Source organism: Triticum aestivum, chromosome 5A, assembly GCF_018294505.1.
Source record: "Triticum aestivum cultivar Chinese Spring chromosome 5A, IWGSC CS RefSeq v2.1, whole genome shotgun sequence".
NCBI classification, from domain to species: Eukaryota; Viridiplantae; Streptophyta; class Magnoliopsida; order Poales; family Poaceae; genus Triticum; species Triticum aestivum.
Window position 1 is genome coordinate 386,159,082 of NC_057806.1, and position 6,000 is coordinate 386,165,081.

Here is a 6,000-nt window from a genome sequence, read left to right on the forward strand (position 1 = left end):
AGATGTTTTAGTTTCATTCTCATTTCTTGCATGGGACCTAGAAATTTACCCAAGGACACACATGTGATTTTTCAACCAACTTTGGTGCACTGGAGCATGTGGATGTAGTTCAAATTTGAATTATGCACATTAAATGCACATAAACTCAATTAATGTATAAAAAAGGCCAAACGAACCCGGAATAATTCCAAAATTTAGCATGATACTTATATTTGGTCTAATCTGCCTGTGTAAAAAAATTAAAGCGGGAGAAGGCAGTGTACGTATCTCGTTTCGCACACGGAGGTGACACGTTCCCTCTCAGAACCACGAGACTTCTTGAGGGAAGCTCCGGTTTGCAAGAAGCTTACACAAAAGCTTGGCCCAATTCGGCCAAAAAAATTACCGCAACATGTTGGTGTCATGTCATGACACCATGCCAAGTTTCATGATTTTCATGCGTGTTTTCAATTTACAGGAATTAAAAAACCAAGTTTCTCAATCTTTCCGGCCGAGCCACAACGCCCAAATGTTTAAATTTCATTCCTATTTCTTGCATGGGACCTAGAAATTCACCCAAGGACACACATGTGATTTATCAACCAACTTAGGTGCACTGGAGCATGTGCTTGTAATTCAAATTTGAATTATGCACATTAAATGTGCAGAAACTCAATTAATGTATAAAAAAGCCAAACGAACCCGGAACAATTCCAAAATTTAGCACGATACTTCTATTTGGTCTAATATTCCTGTGTAAAAAAATTGAGGCGGGAGAAAGCAGTGTACGTATCTCGTTTCGCACACGGAGGTGACAAGTTCCCTCTCAGAACCACAAGCCTTCTTGAGAGAAGCTACGATTTGCAAGAAGCTTACACAAAAGCTTGTCCCAATTCGGCGAACTTTTTTACCGCAGCATGTTGGTGCCATGTCATGACACCATGCCATATTTCATGATTTTCAGGTGTGTTTTTGTGACAGCCTGGATTTCGCCTTCTCTCTTTTTCCAGACTTGATTTTGCCTTTGCCTTGGATTTGAGTTTTTGGAATCAGTTCAAATGGACTTATCACTTGGGCATGCCCTTGACTTTCACCCAAGTGACCCATCTACCTTTCATTCAATCTCATTTCTCTGAAAAATCCCAAAATGGTCAAATGAATATATTTCATAAACGAAAAATATTCATTTTCTCTTCTGAAACTCATTTCAGAAACTAGTACTCCAAAGCAACCCTCATTTTCCCCCCAAAATTCTTGAAATAATTCCTGAATATTCTTTGAACCTTGGCCCACCTCCCCAAGCGAAAATATTGCATGACTTTTTGTAATATTTTTGCTACAAAAAATCATTTCTCTTCTGGCCCAAAAATGCACTTTGTTCAACAAGTGTATTTTTCCTTGATCCTTTGGCCTTGGTTTTTTTAGCCTCTTTACCCTCCTAAGTAAACCTTAACCCCAGGAGATCAGCCCTAATGGCCTTCTAGAAGACCTCCAAAAGTAGCGGCCAAGTTTCTGGCCAGAAACTTGCCAACAAGCTTGAGTCACGTCTGGTCGGTCTAGTAGTGAGTTCCCAGCCTCCCTAGACCTAACACTGCGTGGACTACAGCCCAGACAAGGTTTGGCCGAGCGTGGGCATCGGTTTGACCATGCCAGGGCGGTGACCGCGTGTGGTCACGGGTACGGGCATGTGTTCGACGCGCTCTGCGTCGTGCCAATGCTTCTCTTCAGCGCGTGCTCGAGCCAGAGCTTGCCGACGACTGCCGCACCGCGCCGCGCCACCGACCTCGACTCTTCACCCTTGACCTCTCCCTGGCGCTCGCCGACACGGGAGACGCTGCAGCGAGCACGGGAACGTCGCGGCCAAAAGCCACAGTGCGCTCGTGCCCTTGTCTTCTTCTTCCCTGCTTCCTATGGTCATCCGCGAGCATGGAAAACTCCCGCGTGAGCACTGAGCTCTTTCCCCCTCTCACGGGTGCCCTTCGTCGTTGCTCGCCGGCTTCCAGAGAACTCTGGCGGCGCCATGTACCCAACTCCTACTCCGACTATATATAGAGCCCCTCCCTCTGTCCCGAAGCCTCACACCACACTTCTCAACCACCACGACCACATAGCACAACCGTATCCCGGTCGGGCTGGCCTCTGGCCGTCGATGCTACCTCTTGAGCACTGCGTTGGTTTTCCCTTGAAGAGGAAAGGGTGATGCAGTAGAGCAGCGTAAGTATTTCCCTCAGTTTTTGAGAACCAAGGTATCAATCCAGTAGGAGGCCACACACGAGTCCCTCGCACCTACATAAACAAATAAACTCCTCGCAACCAACGCGATAAAGGGATTATCAATCCCTTCACGATCACCTACGAGAGTGAGATCTGATAGATATGATAAGATAATATTTTTGGTATTTTTATGATAAGATAAATAAAGATGCAAGTAAAATAAATGGAAAAGGAAATAACTAAGTATTGGAAGATTAATATGATGGAAAATAGACCGGGGGCCATAGGTTTCACTAGAGGCTTCTCTCGAGAGTATAAGTATTACGGTGGGTGAACAAATTACTGTCGAGCAATTGACAGAATTGAGCATAGTTACGAGAATATCTAGGTATGATCATGTATATAGGCATCACGGCCGAGACAAGTAGACCGACTCCTGCCTGCATCTACTACTATTACTCCACACATCGACCGCTATCCAGCATGCATCTAGAGTATTAAGTTAAAGAGAATAGAGTAACGCTTTAAGCACGATGACATGATGTAGAGGGATAAACTCATGCAATATGATATAAACCCCATCTTGTTATCCTTGATGGCAACAATACAATACGTGCCTTGCTGCCCCTACTGTCACTAGGAAAGCACACCTCAAGATTGAACCCAAAGCTAAGCACTTCTCCCATTGCAAGAAAGATCAATCTAGTAGGCCAAAACAAACTGATAATTCGAAGAGACTTGCAAAGATAACGAATCATACATAAAAGAATTCAGAGAAGATTCAAATATTGTTCATAAATAAACTTGATCATAAACCCACAATTCATCGGTCTCAACAAACACACCGCAAAAGAAGATTACATCGAATAGATCTCCACAATAGAGGGGGAGAACTTTGTATTGAGATCCAAAAAGAGAGAAGAAGCCATCTAGCTAATAACTATGGACCCGTAGGTCTGAAGTAAACTACTCACACTTCATCGGAGAGGCTATGGTGTTGATGTAGAAGCCCTCCGTGATCGATACCCCCTCCGGCGGAGCTTCGGAAAAGGCCCCAAGATGGGATCTCGTGGATACAAAAAGTTACGGCTGTGGAATTAGGGTTTTGGCTCCGTATCTGGTAGTTTGGGGGTATGTAGGTATATATAGGAGGAAGGAGTACGTCGGTGGAGCAACATGGGCCCCACGAGGGTGGAGGGCGCGCCTGGGGGGGGGTAGGCGCGCCCCTACCTCGTGCCTTCCTCGTTGATTGCTTGACGTAGGGTCCAAGTCCTCTGGATCATGTTCGTTCGAAAAATCATGTTCCCAAAGGTTTCATTCCGTTTGGACTCCGTTTGATATTCTTTTTCTGCGAAACCCTAAAATAGGCAAAAAGCAAAAATTCTAGGCTGGGCCTCCGGTTAATAGGTTAGTCCCAAAAATAATATAAAAGTGTATAATAAAGCCCAATAATGTCCAAAACAGGATATAATATAGCGTGGAACAATCAAAAATTATAGATACGTTGGAGACGTATCAAGCATCCCCAAGCTTAATTCCTGCTCGTCCTCGAGTAGGTTAATGATAAAAACAGAATTTTTGATGTGGAATGCTACTTGGCATAATTTTCAATGTAATTCTCTTAATTGTGGTATGAATATTCAGATCCGAAAGATTCAAGACAAAATTTTAATATTGACATAGAAATAATAATACTTCAAGCATACTAACTAAGCAATTATGTCTCTTCAAAATAACATGGCCAAAGAAAGTTATCCCTACAAAATCATATAGTCTGGCTATGCTCCATCTTCACCACACAAAGTATTCAAATCATGCACAACCCCGATGACAAGCCAAGCAATTGTTTCATACTTTTGGTGTTCTCAAACTTTTTCAATCTTCACGCAATACATGAGCGTGAGCCATGGACATAGCAATATAGGTGGAATAGAATGGTGGTTGTGGAGAAGACAAAAGGGAGAAGATAGTCTCACATCAACTAGGCGTATCAACGGGCTATGGAGATGCCCATCAATAGATATCAATGTGAGTGAGTAGGGATTGCCATGCAACGGATGCACTAGAGCTATAAGTATATGAAAGCTCAACAAAAAGAAACTAAGTGGGTGTGCATCCAACTTGCTTGCTCACAAACACCTAGGGCATTTTGAGGAAGCCCATCGCTGGAATATACAAGCCAAGTTCTATAATGAAAAATTCCCACTAGTATATGAAAGTGATAGCATAAGAGACTCTCTATCATGAAGATCATGCTGCTACTTTGAAGCACAAATGTGGAAAAAGGATAGTAGTATTGCCCCTTTTTATTCTTTTTTTGGGCCTTCTTTTTTTGGCCTTTCTCTTTTTTTATTGGGCCAATACTCTATTAATGATGATCATCACACTTCTATTTATTTACAACTCAATGATTACAACTCGATACTAGAACAAAGTATGACTCTATATGAATGCCTCCGGCGGTGTACCGGAATAGCAATGATGCATGAGTGACTTATATGAAAGAATTATGAACGGTGGCTTTTCCACAACTAAAATGTCAACTACATGATCATGCAAAGCAATATGACAATGATGGAGCATGTCATAGTAAACGGAACGGTGGAAAGTTGCATGGCAATATATCTCAGAATGGCTATGGAAATTCCATGATAGGTAGGTATGGTGGCTGTTTTGAGGAAGGTATATGGTGGGTTTATGATACCGGCGAAAGGTGCGCGGTATTAGAGAGGCTAGCAATGGTGGAAGGGTGAGAGTGCGTATAATCCATAGACTCAACATTAGTCATAAAGAACTCACATACTTATTGCAAAAATCTATTAGTTATCGAAGCAAAGTACTACGTGCATGCTCCTAGGGGAATAGATTGGTAGGAAAAGACCATCGCTCGTCCCCGACCGCCACTCATAAGGAGGACAATCAATAAATACATCATGCTCCGACTTCTTAACATAACGGTTCACCATACGTGCATGCTACGGGAATCACAAACTTTAACACAAGCATTTCTCAAATTCACAACTACTCAACTAGCACGACTCTAATATCACCATCTTCATATCTCAAAACAATTATCAAGTTTCAAACTTCTCATAGTATTCAACACACTCACAAGAAAATTTTATTATTAATCTTGAATGCCTAACATAATTAAAGCAAATTACTATGATGTTTTGTAGGACTCTCAAAATAATATAAGTGAAGCATGAGAGAACAAAAAAATCTGCCAACATGCTCTAAAAGATATAAGTGAAGCACTAGAGCAAAAACTATATAAATCAAAAGATATAAGTGAAGCGCATAGAGTATTCTAACAATTTCCGAATCATGAGTGTCTCTCTCAAAAAGGTGTGTGCAGCAAGGATGATTGTGGAAAAATAACAAATAAAGACTCAAATAGTACACAACGCTCCAAGCAAAACACATATCTTGTGGTAAATAAAAATATAGCTCCAAGTAAAGTTACCAATAGAAGTAGACAAAAGAGGGGATGCCTTCCGGGGCATCCCCAAGCTTTGGCTTTTAGGTGTCCTTAGATTATCTTGGGGGTGCCATGGGCATCCCCAAGCTTAGGCTCTTGCCACTCCTTGTTCCATAATCCATCAAATCTTTACCCAAAACTTGAAAACTTCACAACACAAAACTTAAAGTAGAAAATCTCGTGAGCTCCGTTAGCGAAAGAAAACAAAACACCACTTCAAGGTACTGTAATGAACTCATTCCTTATTTATATTGGTGTTAAACCTACTGTATTACAACTTCTCTATGGTTTATAAACTGTTTTACTAGCCATAGATTCATCAAAAT